The 20,410-nt window shown below is 47.2% G+C and overlaps 1 protein-coding gene and 1 non-coding gene across 2 annotated transcripts in view; both read right to left on the bottom strand.

Annotated features, from left to right (window-relative positions):
* LOC126457049 (division abnormally delayed protein-like) overlaps window positions 1–20,410 on the bottom strand; it is a 632,657-nt gene that overhangs the window by 428,045 nt on the left and 184,202 nt on the right. The window lies entirely within an intron of this gene.
* Trnap-cgg (transfer RNA proline (anticodon CGG)) lies at window positions 11,533–11,607 on the bottom strand. Its single transcript has one exon. It is a non-coding gene; the product is annotated as a tRNA-Pro (tRNA).

Below are 20,410 nucleotides of genomic sequence, written 5' to 3'. Positions count from 1 at the left end.
GTACGTGCTTGAGCATTGTCCTGCAAAATGATGGTCGGGTCCTGCAGAAAGTGTCATCACATCTTTCTCTATGCTGTCATTTTTGGCACACAACCTACGACCAGCCTAGAGACAGAAGTGATGACATTTTCTGCAGGACCCGAATATCATTTTCCACGGTTTTATTGTTTTAAGCCACGTCAACGTTGTGAATAAAATAACTGGCATCCCTTGTGAAATTTCGACTACTTCACTTACCGGTCTTCCTAAGCTTGAGTCTCTGTATCACATATAGTAGCTACCCATTTCAGACAGAAGTAGCTTATCAAACAAGCGACGCCTCGCTTATCACTGCACTCGAAAAACTGTTTGGAGAAAAGACGCCAGGTCAACATAACTTACTGAGTTCTGCGAGCTTTTCCGTTCAGTTAAGATCCAACTGCGATCCCCTTACGGACTGCAGTCTCAATGCAGATGAGGTCAGTACCGTGGACACCATGGTAACACTTGCAGGGAGAAACAGACACCATGGTAACACTTGCAGGGAGAAAGGTTTCTCATTCAAAATAATAAACATTAAACCACCATAAAGATAAGAGAGAAATATCAGCTAACACACACAATTCTCATGTAATAATCAGATTTTTTCATGTTTGTACTTCAATCTTTTTCCACATTAAAAAATAACATTTCAATCCCAGTTACAAGTGTTTTGACAACTTTCTACTTTAGAAGGAAATGACGTAGCAACAAAACTACACATGGGGGAAAAAATACAAGGACTGACATGGAGTCATCGTCCAAATCGACATAGGACAAAGCAATTAAATAACAAAAAAAAATCACAATTTCTTTTTGCTTACGCCTCCCTGCGACTTTTTCAAAGAAATAATTGATGATGAGACGGTTTAAGGGAAAGAATACAAGCTGGAAACAGAGCTTACTTTGCAAATATGCAGCTTTTCAAAAGTAGCCTTGTTACAAGAAAAACTAAATTGCTAATATATAATTCCCTAGTCCGCCCAGTTATCACATACGGCTCAGAGGTATGGACGTTGACAGAACACGATAAAAATGCTCTAAGAAGCATTGAGCGGAAAATACTACGCAAAATCTATGGGGCAATAAGGGAGGAAGAAGGCTGGAGAATACGCTACAATGCTGAATTACAAGAGTTAATACAAGGCAGGGACATAGCAAAATTTGTTAAATCACAGCGAATACGATGGCTAGGACACTTGGAGAGAATGGCAGAGGATAGAATTCCAAAGAAAATGATGAAAGGTATGATCCATTCAGTTAGGCGAAAAGGGAGACCTAGAAGAAGATGGATCGATGAGGTAATAATGGATATCAGCAATATGGGAGTCCGGGGGTGGAAAAGAGCAGCAAATAACCGAGAAGTGTGGAGGAAGATTGTTGAAGAAGCCAAGGCTCACCAAGGGCTGTAGAGCTACTGAAGAAGAAGAGGAAGACGGTTTATTACATTTATACTCCGCCATTCTATTTTTATTCTTCGTCACAGTTTCGGTATTATTCATTACTTTTATACGTGCCATTTTTATTTTAAATTTCATCCAGCCGTGTAGCTGTGTGTGCTTAGGCGGCGCTTTGGGGACGGGCGGCTTCCCACAGCCGACTAGGTGAATATTAGGCTGCTACCCACGTCCCGTATCAGCTAAATAATTCGCAAACATTTAGAAAACGTTCGCACCCTTTCACCTGGGTAATACTGAGTGGCGACAAGAAAGGCACCTGGCCACCCCTTGATAAACCATGACAAATCCAATACTAACCATGTCGACCCGGCGTATGTGCGGGACCAGGCACGCAAAAGCGAAGCTTCTGGCTTTCAATTTGGTACATATTCACTGCTTGTTACTGTTAAGAATAGTTCCTGTCTGTGCGCATCACGTCCAAGAATGACACATTTTCTTTAGAGGTGTCCGCTAAATCAGTCCTGCTAGTATGGTCGAATTAGATGCCTTCATAGCTGATAGCAGCATCTCACTGTAATCGAACTGGTGGTATATACTTAGCTGACATATGTCGCAGGATACCTCTTAGTATCTTGTGGAACCTCCTTTTGACCAGAGTAGTACAGCAACTCGACGTGGCATTACCTCAACAGATCGCTGGAAGACCCCTGTAGAAATACTTACCGACTCTGCCTCTATAGCCGTCCATAATTGCGAAAGTGTTGTCGGTGCAGGAGTTTGTGCACCCATTGACCTCTCGATTGTGTCCAACAAATATTCGATGGGATTCATGTCGGACGGTCTGCGTGGCAATAACATTCACTCGAATTGTCCAGAATGTTCCTCAAACCAACTGCGAACAGTGAACCGTGACGTGGCGCATTCTCACCCACAAAAATTCCATCGTTGTTTGAAAATCCGAAGTCCACGACTAGCTGTAAATGGTCTCCAAGTAGCCGGACATATCCATTTTCAGTCAACGTTCGTTCCACTTTTGCCAGAGGACCTAGTCCATTCCAAGTAAACACAGCCCACACCATTATGTAGCCCCCACCAGCTTGAACACTGCCTTGCTGACAACTTGGATGCACGGTTTCGTGGGGTCTGCGCCACACTGAAACCATACCATCAGCTCTTCCCAACTTAAATCCGGAGTCATCTGGCCAGTCTCAGTTTTCCAGTCGTTTAGGGCCCAACTGATATGATCACGAGTCCAGGATGGGCGCTGCAAGCGATGCTGTGCTGTTAGCGTACGCACTCGCATCGGTCGTCTGCTGCCATAGCCCATTAATGCCAAATTTCGTTGCACTATCCTAACAGATACGTCCGTCGTACATCTCACAATGATTTGTAGTCTGTTAGCAAGGGCAACTCTACACAATACCGCTGCTTTCGGTTGTTAACTGAAGGCCGTAGGCCTCTGCGTTGTCCGTCGTGACAGGCCATGCCTGAAATTTGGTGTTCTCGGCAAAATTTTGACACTGTGCATCTCGAAATACTGAATTCCCTAACGAATTCCGTAATCGACTGTCCCACACAAATACGTACAGCTACCATTCTAAGTCCAAAATCTGTTACTTCCAATCGTGAACCTCAGAAATCTTTTCACATGTATCACCTAAGCAGAGATGACAGTTCCGTCGCCCGCCGCTATGATCGAGCGGTTCTAGGCGCTTCAGTCCGGAACCACGCGGCTGCTACGGTCGCAGGTTCGAATCCTGCCTCGGACATGGCTGTGTGTGATGTCCTTAGGATATTTAGGTTTAAGTAGTTCTTAGTCTATGGGACTGATGACCTCAGATGTTAAGTCCAATAGTGCTTAGAGCCATTTGAACGATTTGACAGCTCCGCCTATGCCTTGCCCAATTATACCTTGTGTACGCGAGACTACCGCCATCTGTATATGTGCATATCGCTAGAGAAGCAGAGTAGACAGTTTCACAAATGGGTGCGTCAACCAGAAATATCAATCACATTCGACTTAAGAAAATTCTCATCAAAGCGGACGGAACGGTTCTCGCTTTCGCCGAAAGGAGTCAGGCAGTTACAGATGGTTAGTTCTGAAGTGCACTCTCAGTGTTTGCAAATACTTGTACAGTGTGCCGTACCTGGGACGTTAGGTGACGTCACTGCTCCCGCATTTCATGGTGGTTCAGCAATGAGAGTGCGTCCTGGTGCTGAGAGGCTACTCGAGGATCGAACGACAGGCAGGTTGAGTGAATTTGTCTGTAGCGTTGCCAGGAATGACATCAGCAATCCTGGATTACATCGAGGCACCATCTGTGAATATTTGTCACCAGAAGAGTGCTTAGTACCGTCGGGATAAATAAAAATGCTTCTTCTACTTAGTAGCTTCCACAGTCCAACCATCAACCGAGGCAGCCTCATATTACGTCCCGAAAATTCTACAGGGCAAAATACGCAGGTACGACTAATTACAATTCAGGAATGAGTCGCTTTTACTGATGGAACTTCCCATGCAATCTAGCGATGAGAAATCCAGAGACATCAATCGCGAACTCTCCATTTCCATTAGCAGGGTGCGCCTCTGTACCACTAAACGACGCTTGCAAAATCGTTAATATAATGTGTCTGTATTCTTGGTAAAAACTCAGACTTAAAATCGTAACGGAAAAGATCTTTCTGTGGTAGTCGTTACCGAAAAATCAATGAAATATTTCCACTTTGGATCATGACGTCTAGCGGTTTCTGAAGTGATTTGGAAAGGCATGTCATTAAAAAAGAAATCATTGTGAAGGTGTGCCCATTTTTCTGCTTCCGAACTGTCATCAGGAACACATTTTCATTAACTGTTTTTAAAGATGCATAATACGTGCTTCTATACTACTTACAGAAAACAGGCACCGTACAAACATTGATTGTGAGTTGATGTAACGATGTCGAATTTTCCGGTTAATCCAAAAACCCTCTATATCCAGGTAGGCCAGGTAGCATGGGGAACATGTGACCTTGTGTTACCTTCTATTGTATTGTATTGTATGTAAATCGGGGGCCTAGAAACGCCGGCCAGGCTCCGTCCCCGCCACGACGACTACCGCAGTCCACTTCACCCCTCCGCTGCCCCACACCGAACCACTCTTTCAGGGTTATTGTGCGGTTCGGCTTCCGGTGGACCCCCCCCCCCTCCCCCCTCCCGGGAACCTCTCACAGCAGACGAGTGTAACCCCTATGTTTGGGTGGTAGAATAGTGGTGGTGAACGCGTGAGTGGAGAACTTGTTTGTGCAGCAATCGCTGACATAGTGTAGCTGAGGCAGAATAAGAGGAACCAGCCCGCATTCTCCGAGGCAGATGGAAAACCGCCTAAAAACCATCCACAGACTGGCCGGCTCGCCGGACCTCGACACAAGTCCGCCGGGCGGATTCGTGCCGGGGACCAGGCGCTCCTTCCCAATCCGGAAAGCCGTATGTTACACCGCACGGCTAACCAGGCGGCCTTGTGTTACCTTACTAAAAGATTACATCACGGGTACTTCGAAGCCATTGTACAGTCACCAGACATAACAAGTCCAAAATGCAACGGTTGCTGCACAAATTTACCCGCTGTGCGAACCAGTGGCGATCGGATTTAATTTATTACTTTTGGTTTCAAGCACACATACTTCTTTGCCATCAGGAATTAAAATAGTTGCAAATACATCACAGTAGCACTTGCCCTTCTTACACACAATTCAGAGAAAATATTCTTAAATCCGCGTTGAGATTGAAATTGTTACACATATTCCATGATGCCACTAGATACAAGTTGACTCCTAACCACTTATCTGTATCAAAAGATTTAATTCAGCTCATTAATTAATTTCAAGGCTCGCCATTTCTTGCAGATTTTTATGTCTTCTTGTGAAATGAGCATTCCTAGTTGCACCGGAACGTTATAATATCTTGATCGTGCTACGAGAGCTGCAGTGTGGGCTGTATACATCGCAGAACTTTGTGCCACAAGGTGAAAATATGTCGCTGAAACTGTGAAATGTTTCCTGTTTTGACGTCAGTCTGGTCTATGTCGCCCTATGATGCATGATGATTTCTTTTGTGACGTAACTGTTGGTGTAAAGGTTAAGAACGTTTTAGTTTTCCACACGAAAAGCAATTGCCATTGAGAAGAAAGGCTGTGCACTGCTGATAAAATTGTTTTATTAAAACGACAGCATTATCAGAGTGCATTGCGGGAATAGCGCCGATAGTCACAGTTGCGAGGACGTTCCATGTCGATAAACGGGCTGAAAAATATTTAAAAAATTTAAAGAAACAGGTGAGTTCGGTGGTGCAGTAGGCAGAGAGAGGCAGACCATTCCCATTGCAGTTGTTTATGAAGTTGATGTAGCTATAGCCAACCGTGCAGCACATGCTTCTTCGCATGTCAATAGTTCAAGAGTTTTTACAAGGCGTTTTACACTAGTATTCCTAGAAGATTTAGGATGTACACCAGATGAAGCCCTAAGATAACCTACAAAACTGTGACTTTGCCCTTCGTTATTTGGCACGCCTGGAAATGGATGGACGTGGCATATTTTCACAGTGCTGTGAACGCACAGAACTGTCGCACATGCGGTTCTACTCCGCCACACGTTATGCAGTAACATGGATTGCACTCAGCGTATGTGACTGTCTGGTGGGGTTTCATAAGCTCCTTCATTCTCAGTCCGGTTTTTTTTCCAAGGAGAGGAAACCTAACGAGCCTGTTAGGTGTGCAGGGTGTACAGTGACATCTGCATGTGATTCCAGCAACTGTGCCCACACCACTGTTTTCAAGCAAGGTGGGGCAACACAACATGTCGCTTACGAGGTAAAACATTTCCTTCAAGAAACCTTCGGTAGCAACTGTATCATCTCTAGTCAATTTCAAGATGTATGGTCCTCCAGATCCCCTGGCCTAAATGCGTGTAACTTCTGGTTGTTGGGTTATCTGAAAGATCGTGTCAGTCAGGGATTTATCCATACTCTTTCTGATCTGAAAGACAGCATACGAAGATATATGGCTCTGGTTACACAGGATATCCTGCGAACAAATATCGACCATGCCGTGTTACGGATGCAGAATGATGCTGAGTTGGGAGAGCAAACTCCCCGAACACATTTCATAACTTGTGACCATATCCTAATGAAAGTGCCAAAACTACCGTTGTCATGAAACTTCCTGGCAGATTAAAACTGTGTGCCCGACCGAGACTAGAACTCGGGACCTTTGCCTTTCGCGGGCAAGTGTTCTACCAACTTTTTTTTTTAAGACGCTACCCTTTTTTTTTTACAGCCCAACATCTTATCCGTTCCGCTACTTTTTTTTTTTTTATCCAATGTCAGGCTTACCACCTTTGCTGACATACATGTTGTTGTACTATCGCATAAAGAGTGTCTACAAAGTCCATATGTTGACAAATAGTGGCTAATTAGAAAATGAATTAATTAAGGAAATGAATAAAACTGAAAATGCCCAAATGAAAGACATGAAGACATTGCGGATAGTACAAATACAAAAGAAACATTCTCCTGTAGCAATGAAATGAAATTCGTGTCGGGGCCGACACCTGCTCACGACCCGACGTTCGATAGAGCAAGAGAGCCATCTATCGACTCGTTCTCCAGACGTTGGTGTAAGACTGGGTCGTCTTCTAGAAATTAACTAAGGGTCCGTAAGTGTGATCGATGTCTATCTCGGCTTCTTCGTCTATCTCATCTCTCACCCGTCACACCCCATCTGGCCGGCGGGTCGGTAAATGTAAGTCGCAAGTAATTAGCGAAGTCTTGCCTATATTTCTTATGCTGTTGCAGCTTCGTGTGTCCATCTAGGAGCAAATGCCAAAAATCAATTTTGTCCTTTTCCGATTCGTTATACACGTAGCCCACCACCATTCCCCGCACCCATGTCATGTTGGACCGGGAAATAAGATTTTTGGGGGAAAAAAAGTGTGTCTGATGAAATTGTGTGAGGGGCGGAGCGTAACAGGAACGCCAATATCTGTTGTGTCAAGTGCCACACTGGAGCCGTCCCACTACATGCTAAACGATGTTCATCAGTGTCCACTGTTGCGCAGCCTAAACATAGTGGAGTGTCTGCCAAATGAATCGCGTGCCGCCGTTGATTCGTTGCGAACTTCCTATTTATCACCACATACCATGTTGAGCGTACCGACGTTGGGAGGAAAACGTTCCGTATAACGCGCCATATCTGTCGCCAGTTCTTGTCTGGGTACTTCTTTTCCAGGGTATTCCTGGGGCACCGGCGCAGTAAGAGTTGGTATACGTCTCGCGTCGTCGGTAGTCGTGTTGTTGGGAAGGAATCTCTGACATAGCTAAGCTCCAAAAAAAAAGACTTGAAATGTGACAGCTTCGGTGAAATATGGCCCACATCGACTGGGGGCAGCATTGAAGTGGGCGCTAGTACATCGGCCAACGCACCCGAGATATTGCGAAATTGACCGCGCCACTGTCGGAACATCGTACTGACGAATAACGCCCGTGCCTTTTCATATACGTTAACTAGACCAAGTCCACCCTCTCCAGGTGGTAGCGTAAGCGTTGTGTATCGGATCTTAAACAGGTGTCCCACACTCACGTAGGTTCCGAAAGTTGCTTGTATCCGTGATGCCATTGTGCGCGTTACAGGCAGGACATGCGCTACGTGAGTGAGTCTCGGTGTTAGGTATACGTTAACATAGGTCACCCTCTGAATCATATCCAACGCTCGTAATTTCTGTAACAGCTCCATTGTCCACATCAGCTTCAATATGCGTCGGTAGTTATCCGCTGCTGTCCGCTGCACATCCGTGTGGAACGTAATACCTAGGCATTTTATGGCCTTAACTAAGATGGCGGGCCTTCCTCCCCCGGTTGTAATCCTCGACCGACATTCATGCAACGTGATTTTTGTAGATTAAGCACGCTTCCTGCCGCCATCCCGTATCGCTGTATCCATGCCAACGCCGTACGTACTTCTTCGCCGGTCCGTGCCACCAGCATCACATCGTCAGCATAAGCGCGGCAATGAAAGGTCAGTTGTGGCAACGGCACTCCCTCCAACCGTCTTCGGAGACCATATAGACAGGGTTCCAAAGCCATTGCATACAAAAATATCGAAAGGGGGCAACCTTGGCGAACTGACCTTGAAATAACAATGTAGTCAGTGCCCCGCCCATTCACCGAGACCTTTGATCGTACGCCGTGTAACAGTCGCATGATCACTAGGATGAAGGCCTGTGGGATTCCCAATCTGCCCATCACCGCATGCAAAAAGGTATGATCCACTCTGTCGAACGCATGATCGAAGTCAATAGCGACGAGTGCCCCACGCACTCGGCATGCCGCTGCTAATGCGATGATATCTCGGTAGTCACTGAGCGCCGTATGTACGGTGCTCTTACCGCCGAGGCAAGTTTGATCTATGAGGAGTCTATCAGAAAGTGAAGACCGCAGGCGAGCCCCAAGGATGCGCGCGAAAATCTTATAGTCGCAGTTCAAGAGAGTGAGTGGTCTATAATCTCCTGGATTTCTGCCACCGCGTGGTTTGGGTATTGGGATGATGATACGCTCCATGAATTCGGCAGGTATCTCAGTCTGCGGTAACAGGAGTTCGTTGTACATCTGAATCCAGGTCCGTCCCATGAGGTATGCAAAGGCGCGGTAAAATTCAATTGGGAAGCCGTCCTGTCCTGGGGACTTGTTCGGAGCCCCCCTGGCAATTGCGTCTGTCAGCTCGTCCTCTGTTATCGCTGTGATGAAAGTCTCCGCATCCAGTGGTGGTCCTCTGTCTGGCATTTCCGAGATGACATCATGTAGTGTCTCGTGGTTCACATGTACAGGTCGATATAACTGGCGGAAATAGTCGGTAAACACATGCGCAATATCACGCTGGTGCACAACTTGCTGGCCAGTTTCAGAGATTAGTTCCCTGATCAATGTCCTGCGTCGTCGTTGGCGTTCACGTACCACGTGGTGCATGGAGGGGGTTTCGGCAGCAACTGTGTCCGCCAATCTCGCCCGGACCATTATACCTTCCATTCTTAGTCTCGTCAGCTGTAATAACTTGGCTTTTATCCTGCGCATGGCCGTGTGCCTTTCCGGCGATGGTTGTTGGGTCATCAGCTCCCTCAGGGCTGTAAAATAAAAATCAGCCGTTGTGCGGTTCCACTGCGATTTGTCCTGCCCTTATCGTATCAACGTTCGTCGTAACGCTGGCTTTGCGCATTTAACCCACCAATGGAGAACCGAGGTGTATGCTCGTTGGCGGCGAACGCAGGTCTCCCAGGCCGCCTCTATCGACCGGTGACATTCAGTGTCACGTAAAAGTGCACAATTCATTTTCCAGTGACCTTTACTCCGCCATATCTTCTGACGCGTTAGTGAAATCGTACAGACGTACGCCATATGATCCGTAAAAGCCGCTGGCCAGATTTCGGCATCCAGTATCGTCGTCCGTAGAGCTCGTGTCACGTACACTCTATCAAGTCTACTCGCCGAGTGTCCCGTGACAAACGTATAACCCGGTCTGTCACCATGCTGCAGTTCCCAGGTATCCAGAAGCGCCATTTCGGTAATCAACGCACGCAGTTCCATGCATGGCACATAATGAGGTACTTGGTCCTTTTTGTCGACGACACAATTAAAGTCGCCGCCCACTATATAGTTATCAAAGCGTCTTGCGAACAACGGTGCTATCTCTTCGGTGTAAAAAGCCGCCCTTTCTCTTCGTTTTGTGGAGCCAGATGGTGCGTATAAATTGATGAAACGAATGCCGTCGACAGTGATCGCTATGCCGCGTGCCGAAGGGAGAGACCTGACGTCCTCCACTCCTATTCCTTCCCTGGTGAGAATCGCCACACCGCATCCACTTTCATCGTGCACTGAATAATGTGCCTCGTAACCGAAGAACTCTGGCGGCGATGTGAAACGCACTTCTTGTCGGACGCGCCCCCAACTGAGCTACCGAAGCACGACACACGCCCAGTACTCACAGCTTTACTTCTGCCAGTACCTCGTCTCCTACCTTCCAAACTTTACAGAAGCTCTCCTGCGAACCTTGCAGAACTAGCACTCCTGAAAGAAAGGATATTGCGGAGACATGGCTTAGCCACAGCCTGGGGGATGTTTCCAGAATGAGATTTTCACTCTGCAGCGGAGTGTGCGCTGATATGAAACTTCCCGGCAGATTAAAACTGTGTGCCCGACCGAGAATCGAAATCGGGACCTTTGCCTTTCGCGGGCAAGTGCTCTACCAACTGAGCTACCGAAGCACGACTCAAGCCCGGTACTCACAGCTTTACTTCTGCCAGTACCTCGTCTCCTACCTTCCAAACTTTACAGAAGCTCCCCTGCGAACCTTGCAGAACTAGCACTCCTGAAAGAAAGGATATTGCGGAGACTTGGCTTGGCCACACCCTGGGGGATGTTTCCAGAATGAGATTTTCACTCTGCAGCGGAGTGTGCGCTGATATGAAACTTCCTGGCAGATTAAAACTGTGTGCCCGACCGAGACTCGAACTCGGGACCTTTGCCTTCCGCGGGCAAGTGCTCTACCAACTGAGCTTCCGAAGCACGACTCACGCCCGGTACTCACAGCTTTACTTCTGCCAGTACCTCGTCTCCTACCTTCCAAACTTTACAGAAGCTCTCCTGCGAACCTTGCAGAACTAGCACTCCTGAAAGAAAGGATATTGCGGAGACATGGCTAGGCCACAGCCTGGAGGATGTTTCCAGAATGAGATTTTCACTCTGCAGCGGAGTGTGCGCTGATATGAAACTTCCTGGCAGATTAAAACTGTGTGCCCGACCGAGACTCGAACTCGGGACCTTTGCCTTTCGCGGGCAAGTGCTCTACCAACTGAGCTACCGAAGCACGACTCACGCCCAGTACTCACAGCTTTACTTCTGCCAGTACCTCGTCTCCTACCTTCCAAACTTTACAGAAGCTCTCCTGCGAACCTTGCAGAACTAGCACTCCTGAAAGAAAGGATATTGCGGAGACATGGCTTAGCCAGAGCCTGGGGGATGTTTCCAGAATGAGATTTTCACTCTGCAGCGGAGTGTGCGCTGATATGAAACTTCCTGGCAGATTAAAACTGTGTGCCCGACCGAGACTCGAACTCGGGACCTTTGCCTTCCGCGGGCAAGTGCTCTACCAACTGAGCTACCGAAGCACGACTCACGCCCGGTACTCACAGCTTTACTTCTGCCAGTACCTCGTCTCTTTCTTTCAGGAGTGCTAGTTCTGCAAGGTTCGCAGGAGAGCTTCTGTAAAGTTTGGAAGGTAGGAGACGAGGTACTGTCGGAAGTAAAGCTGTGAGTACCGGGCGTGAGTCGTGCTTCGGTAGCTCAGTTGGTAGAGCACTTGCTCGCGAAAGGCAAAGGTCCCGAGTTCGAGTCTCGGTCGGGCACACAGTTTTAATCTGCCAGGAAGTTTCATATCAGCGCACACTCCGCTGCAGAGCGAAAATCTCATTCTGGCTACCGTTGTCATGTTTTTGATCGTTCTTCCCCTTTTACTGCACCCACATCGCATTCTGACTGCTTACACCGCCATATTTTCACCCGGTGGCAAAAAGTGGAACTATTACTTTTTCAGCATAGTCCTTGCACTGCGGAACTCAGAACACCGTTAGTATAATTACAACCATCCGCTATCTCCCACCAGTGGAATAGGGGTAAGCGGCAAGCGATGGTCAAGTCTGGAGAGCTCGTTTAAAAATTTGATTCTGTTTTTCTCAAAGAGCTTGGACTGAAATACGATGTGATTTACATCATGTTCTGTACTCAATGGCGCCCCATGCTATCACGCTCGGTGCTCGGTCCTTACGACGATGGTAAATGGCAGCGTTCGTTCTGCTTGGAGCCTCCATACTTGGCTTAAGTCCACCACGACACTGTACACTGAACAGAGGCTCGCCTGATAAGATGACCTGCTGCTACTGCAGCGCCTCTCTCTCCTGCAGCGCCAAGAGGAGCCACAACAATGATCGCTGTGCTGACAGTGCGTGATGCTGCAGAAGTCGTTTCACTGTCAGAATTACGCGACAACATAAGGGGAGTAACGTATACACTGCTGATGGAGAGCGTAAAAATTCTGTTTGTGCTAGCCACACTTAGACACATAAAAGGTGTAATAGCAGCAGGCTAGAACTAGTACCACTATAACACCTAATACTTTATACACTGATCAGCCAGAACATTACGACCACCTACGTAATAGCCGGCATGTCCACCTTCGGTAGGGTGACAGCGGCGACGTGTCGTCACATGGAAGCAGTGAGGCTTGGTAGGTCGCTGGAGGGAGTTCGCTCCACATCTGCGCACACAAGTCACCCAACTCCCGTAAATTCCGGGGAGGTGGACGATGAGCTCTGGCGCCGCGTTCAATAATATCCCAGACGTGTTCGATCGGCTTCAAATCTGGCGAGTTGAGGGGCAGCACATCGATTGGAATTCTCCACTGTGTCCCTCAAACCACGTCATCACACTCCTGGCCTTGTGACGTGGCGCGTTATCTCGTTCACAAATGCCACTGCTGTTGGGCGCACATGGAAAACCAATTCTAAACAAAGAAGGGAAAGCTGGAAGTTGGGAGTATACTGAGGGTCTCTACAAGGGAGTTGAACTTGAAGGCAATATTACAAAAAGGAAGAGGACGTACATGAACGTGAGATGGGTGAAATGATAATGCGAGAAGAATTTGACAGAGCACTGAAAGATCTAAGTCGAAACAAGGCCTTGGAGTAGACGACATTCCGTAAGAACTGCTGATAGTCTTGGGGGAGCTAGCCATGACAAAACTCTTCCCCTGGTGTGCGAGATCTAAGAGACTAGCGACATACTCTTATACTTAAAGAAGAATATAATCAATCCAATTGTAAAGCAAGTTTTTGCTGATATACGTGAATACAACCGAACTACGTTTAATAATTCATTGTTGCAAAATACTAACACAAGTTCTTTACAGAAGAGTGGAAAAGCTGGTAGAAGCTGCCTTGGGGAAGATCGAAATGTACGAAGACGCAAGTCAATACTAACCCTACGCCTCATCATAGAAGATACGTTAAGGAAAAGCAAACCTATGTTTATAGCAAATGTAGAGTTACAGAAAGCTTTTGACAATCCTGATTAGAACACTCCCTTTCAAATTCTGAAGGTAGCAGGGTTAATATGCAGGGAGCGAAAGGCTATTTACAACTTGCACAGAAACCAGACGGCATATTTAAGAGCCGGGAGACATGAAAGAGAAGCAGTGGTTGAGAAGAGAGTGAGACAGGTTTGTAGCCTATCCCAGATGTTATTCAATTTGTATATTGAGTAAGCAGTAAAGGAAACCAGAGAGAGATTTGGAGTAGGAATTGAAGTTCAAGAAGAAGAGATAAAAACTTCGCGGTGATTTGACGGCATTGTAGTTCTGTTAGAGACAGTAAAGCACTTGGAATAGCAGTTGAACGGAATGGGCAGCGTCTTGAAAGGAGGATATAAGATGAACATCAACAAAAGCGAAACAAGGACAATGGAATATACTCGAATTAAACCAGGTGATACTGAGAGATTTCAATTAGGAAATGAGACACTTAAAGTAGTAGATGTGTTTTGCTATTTAGGCAGCAAAACAACTGATGACGGTCGAAACAGAGAGGATATGAAATGCACACTGGCAATGCCAAGACAAGCGTTTCCTAAGAACAGAAATTTCTTGAAATCGAATACACACGTAATTGTTAGGAACTCTTTTCTGAAGATATTTGTCTGGAGTGTAGCTACGTATGGAAGTGAAACATATACGATAAACAGGTTGGACAAGAAGAAAATAGAAGATTTTAAAATGGGGCACTACAGAAGACTGATAAACACACGATGGGTGGATCACATAACTAATGTGGAGGTACTGAACAGAACTGGGGAGACCAGACATACGTAATACAATTTGACTGAAAGATGGGATCGGTTGACAGGAGATATTCTGAGACATCAAGGGATCGCCAGTTTAGTTCTGGAGGGAAGTGCGTGTGTGTGTGTTTGGGGGGGAGGGGATATCATAAGGAGGGGACCAAGAGCTGAATACACTAAGCAGGTTCAGAAGGATTTAGGTTGCAGTAGTTATTCGAAAATGAAAAAGAGTGAACAGGATAGAGTAGCATTCCGGGCAGCATCAAACCAGTCCTTGGACTACACACCACAACAACAACATATACCTACGAATGTATGAGCATAGCCAATGGAAGTTCGAAGTGAAAGAATAACCCTAATGTAACAAAAAAAACCTTACTTCGAAATAAAAACAAACAGTAAAAAAAAAAAGACAGTTTGTTCGAAAGGACAACAAAAAGCCTTACGAAGCACTTCGCTGCACTTAAACTGATAGTATTTGCACCGTGGGTGAGTAATTTGGGAGCGAACAGGGTGAGTGGGTCTGGTGGTATAAAGTGCGAGGCTTTAATGGAGCAACAGGGCTGGTGTTTGGGTACGGTTGTAATATGGGACGATGGACGATATACACTCCTGGAAATGGAAAAAAGAACACATTGACACCGGTGTGTCAGACCCACCATACTTGCTCCGGACACTGCGAGAGGGCTGTACAAGCAATGATCACACGCACGGCACAGCGGACACACCAGGAAGCGCGGTGTTGGCCGTCGAATGGCGCTAGCTGCGCAGCATTTGTGCACCGCCGCCGTCAGTGTCAGCCAGTTTGCCGTGGCATACGGAGCTCCATCGCAGTCTTTAACACTGGTAGCATGCCGCGACAGCGCCTGTCCCATATCCCACGCTTCTACACTCCTGGAAATTGAAATAAGAACACCGTGAATTCATTGTCCCAGGAAGGGGAAACTTTATTGACACATTCCTGGGGTCAGATACATCACATGATCACACTGACAGAACCACAGGCACATAGACACAGGCAACAGAGCATGCACAATGTCGGCACTAGTACAGTGTATATCCACCTTTCGCAGCAATGCAGGCTGCTATTCTCCCATGGAGACGATCGTAGAGATGCTGGATGTAGTCCTGTGGAACGGCTTGCCATGCCATTTCCACCTGGCGCCTCAGTTGGACCAGCGTTCGTGCTAGACGTGCAGACCGCGTGAGACGACGCTTCATCCAGTCCCAAACATGCTCAATGGGGGACAGATCCGGAGATCTTGCTGGCCAGGGTAGTTGACTTACACCTTCTAGAGCACGTTGGGTGGCACGGGATACATGCGGACGTGCATTGTCCTGTTGGAACAGCAAGTTCCCTTGTCGGTCTAGGAATGGTAGAACGATGGGTTCGATGGCGGTTTGGATGTACCGTGCACTATTCAGTGTCCCCTCGACGATCACCAGTGGTGTACGGCCAGTGTAGGAGATCGCTCCCCACACCATGATGCCGGGTGTTGGCCCTGTGTGCCTCGGTCGTATGCAGTCCTGATTGTGGCGCTCACCTGCACGGCGCCAAACACGCATACGACCATCATTGGCACCAAGGCAGAAGCGACTCTCATCGCTGAAGACGACACGTCTCCATTCGTCCCTCCATTCACGCCTGTCGCGACACCACTGGAGGCGGGCTGCACGATGTTGGGGCGTGAGCGGAAGACGGCCTAACGGTGTGCGGGACCGTAGCCCAGCTTCATGGAGACGGTTGCGAATGGTCCTCGCCGATACCCCAGGAGCAACAGTGTCCCTAATTTGCTGGGAAGTGGCGGTGCGGTCCCCTACGGCACTGCGTAGGATCCTACGGTCTTGGCGTGCATCCGTGCGTCGCTGCGGTCCGGTCCCAGGTCGACGGGCACGTGCACCTTCCGCCGACCACTGGCGACAACATCGATGTACTGTGGAGACCTCACGCCCCACGTGTTGAGCAATTCGGCGGTACGTCCACCCGGCCTCCCGCATGCCCACTATACGCCCTCGCTCAAAGTCCGTCAACTGCACATACGGTTCACGTCCACGCTGTCGCGGCATGCTACCAGTGTTAAAGACTGCGATGGAGCTCCGTATGCCACGGCAAACTGGCTGACACTGACGGCGGCGGTGCACAAATGCTGCGCAGCTAGCGCCATTCGACGGCCAACACCGCGGTTCCTGGTGTGTCCGCTGTGCCGTGCGTGTGATCATTGCTTGTACAGCCCTCTCGCAGTGTCCGGAGCAAGTATGGTGGGTCTGACACACCGGTGTCAATGTGTTCTTTTTTCCATTTCCAGGAGTGTAACTGGAACTAGTGTCTTGTATGCAATTTCGTTTACGGATGCCGTTCACTTTCCAGGATACTTTAAAAAATCTATATCGTCCATTTGCCTTACTAATACTGATTTTACATTATTCCATTTCATATCGCTTCTTAGTGTTACACCTAAACATGTATGTGATGTGCTCAAGATATACACCACTAGTCTTGTAAGCGGATACCATCGTGTTCTGTCTCTTCGTTATAGGCATTACCTTACATTTAGAGAGTTTGTAGGTGAAAGACTGACGGGATATGTTGGTATAGCGTTGGAAGTCAGAGGGGAAACAATGGAACTGTTGGAATTGAGTTTGCGGAAATGAAGGATGTTAGGTGTTCAAGGCAAGGGGAGGGAACAGTGATGAAGGATTTGTGTAGAGAAGGGCAATCGGATGCGGAAAGCAGTAGACTTTTTTGTTTAAGAGTTTTTCGCATTCCCTCTTCCGAATAGATGGGGAATGGGCTAGTAGCGACCATGTAATTAAAGTAGTTCGGATTAAAATAAAACAATTAATGAGCCTAAAATAAAGATGATGTCTATGACAAGACGACGGATATTTGATGTATGTTCTACATCATAATGAGGACACTGTAATGTGGGCGCGTGGTACAGTGGCGTGCACATAAGAAGGTGTGTGATGGGGCGATGCGCGATGGTAAAAAGCAGTGCACCACGTGACGGTCCAGCCAACAGCGAGCGCCATTCTACCCCGTCCATTGTGGCGTGCGCTCCAGAGCGCGTGGTGAACATTTAGCGTTAATTTTCATAGTAGTTTACGGATTGTAAAGGAAACTGCCATGTTAGTGTTCATTATGGGTCGCATAAAGCAAACAAAAAAAGTATTACCATAAGAAGCTATGGCGATAGCTCTCCGAGGATACGTACGAGTATGTTTACAGGGAGAGTCAGAAGCAGAAACAGTGGCCCGGTATGCCTTTTAGCCCTGCGTTGACAGTACTAGGGTAGACAATGTCCGGAGAGTGCCCTGCAGACGCCACAAGATATTCACCTTGTTACTCGGCACAGAACGCACCACACAGCAGTCTTCATAGTTGTGGAATCAGTTAAAGACATGTACACTATGTAATCAAAAGTATCCGGACACCCCGAAAAACATACGTTTTTGATTTTAGGCCCATTGTGCTGCTACCTACTGCCAGATACTTCATATCAGCGACCTCAGTAGTCATTAGACATCGTGAGAGAGCAGAATGGGGCACTCCGCGGAACTCACGGACTTTTAACGTGGTCAGAAGATTGGGTGTCACTTGTGTCATACGTCTGTACGAGAGATTTCCACACTCCTAAACATCCCTAGGTCCACCGTTTCAAATGTGATAGTGAAGTGGAAACGTGAAGGGGCATGTACAGCACAAAGGCTTCAAATGGTTGGTTCATATGGCTCTGAGCACGATGGGACTTAACATCTGAGGTCATCAGTCCCCTAGAGCTTAGAACTACTTAAACCTAACTAACCTAAGGACATCACACACATCAATGCCCGAGGCAGGATTCGAACCTGCGACCGTAGCAGTCGCGCGTTTCCGGACCGAAGCGCCTAGAACCGCTCGGCCACAGCGGCCGGCAGCACAAAAGCGTACAGGCCGACGTCATCTGTTGACTGACGAGACCGCCGACAGTTGAAGAGGGTCGTAGTGTGTAATACGCAGACATCTACCCCGACCATCACACAGGAATTACAAACTGCATCAAGATCCACTACAAGTACTGTGACAGTTAGGCGGGATGTGAGAAAACTTGGATTTCATGGTCGAGCGACCGCTCATAAGCCACACATCACGATGGTAAATGCAAAACGACGCCTCGCTTGGTGTAAGGAGCGTAAACATTGGACGATTCCACAGTGGAAAAACATTGTGTGGAGTGACGAATCACGGTACACAACGTGGCGATCCGATGACAGGGTGTGTGTATGGCGAATGCCCGGTGAACGTCATCTGCCAGCGTGTGTAGTACCAATAGTAAAATTCGGAGGCGGTAGTGTTATGGTGTGGTCGTGTTTCTCATGGAGGGGGCTTGCACCCCTTGTTGTTTTGCATGGCACTATCAAAAAAATGGTTCAAATGGCTCTGAGCACTATGGGACTTAACATCTGTTGTCATCAGTCCCCTAGAACTTAGAACTACTTAAACATAACTAACCTAAGGACATCACACACATCCATGCCCGAGGCAGGATTCGAACCTGTGACCGTAGCAATCGTGCGGTTCCGGACTGAGCGCCTAGAACCGCGAGACCACCGCGGCCGGCCATGGCACTATCACAGTACAGGTCTACATTGATGTTTTAAGCACCTTCTTGCTTCCCACTGGAGAATAGAAATTCGGGGATGGCGATTGCATCTATCGACACGATCGAGCACCTGTTCATAATGCACGGCCGGTGGCGGAGTGGTTACACGACAATAACATCCCTGTAATGGACTGGCCTGCACAGAGTCCTGACCTGAATACTATGGAACACCTTTGTGATGTTTTGGAACGCCGACTTCGTGCCAGGCCTCACCGACTGACATCGATACCTCTCCTCACTGCAGAACTTCGTGAAGAATGGTCTGCCATTACCCAAGCAACCTTCCAGCACCCGACTGAACGTATGCCTGCGAGAGTGGAAGCTGTCATCAAGGCTAAGAGTGGGCCAACACGATATTGAATTCCAGCATTACCGATGGAGGGCGCCACGAACTTTTAAGTCATTTTCTGCCAGGTGTCCGGATACTTTTGATCACATACCGTATATCTGTAGGAAAATTAACTTTGTCGTTTGGAATACGTAGTTGTGCACAGTGTATATCCAGCAGTAAGAGAACCTGTATTCCGACAAATGCAGTCAAATGGTATCGCATTTGATGTCAGCAATGCAGCGTGTAACAAGACATCAAGACATCAACGATTCAGGTGGTAGAGGGTCAAACTCGGTATAAAGGCAGTCAGCTCTGTGCGGTGTTATAGTGTGTGCGTACATGCCTTCACTGCAGGTAAGAAACAGGTACCATGTGTTGAGTACATAAACCACAATTGTGGCGTAGCCACACGGAAAACAGTAATCATGCGATGAAAAAGCAAAAATTGGTCTGTTCAAGGAAACACGTCTCTCTGACAGTTTAATCGCCAAGAAGTTGGGCCGTTCAAGTACAATGACTGACAGTTTCGCTAGACTGGCCGCACGATATGGACAGAACGGAAAAAATGGGCTAAGTGGAAAATTATCTGAGGCATTAAAGCTGTTATTTTTGCGCAAAGCAAGGGTCTCAGACTCTTATTCTTCTCAAATTATTGGTGATTTCCAGTTGCTAGTAACTGCCAGATGTGTACGAAAAATTTTTAACAAATGACATATTGCATGGAAGAAACAACTGCAGAAACCTGCTCAAACACGCAAACATAAATAGCATATATTGGAGTTTACTCAAAAACGTATGTCATGGACTTCAGAATGGGATAAGGTGACCTTCACGGATGAGAAGAACTTTAATTTACATGAGCCAGATGAATATCATTATTACTAGCATGATCTGAGAACAGAGTAGAAGGTAAGAATTAGCAGAAGCTTTGGTGGTGGAAGTATTATGATTTGGGCTAAATTTCTGCGGTAAATGTAATTCACACATTGCTTGGTCGAACACTAGAATGAACTCTAACATCTACACTGAGTTGCTAGTGACAGAATTGATTACTCTATACAAGTACGTAGGGGACGAAAGTCAAATGTTTCAACAAGATAATGCATTT

The sequence above is a fragment of the Schistocerca serialis genome, chromosome 2, assembly GCF_023864345.2.
Source record: "Schistocerca serialis cubense isolate TAMUIC-IGC-003099 chromosome 2, iqSchSeri2.2, whole genome shotgun sequence".
Classification (NCBI taxonomy): domain Eukaryota; kingdom Metazoa; phylum Arthropoda; class Insecta; order Orthoptera; family Acrididae; genus Schistocerca; species Schistocerca serialis.
This window is presented reverse-complemented; position numbering and strand designations above follow the sequence as displayed.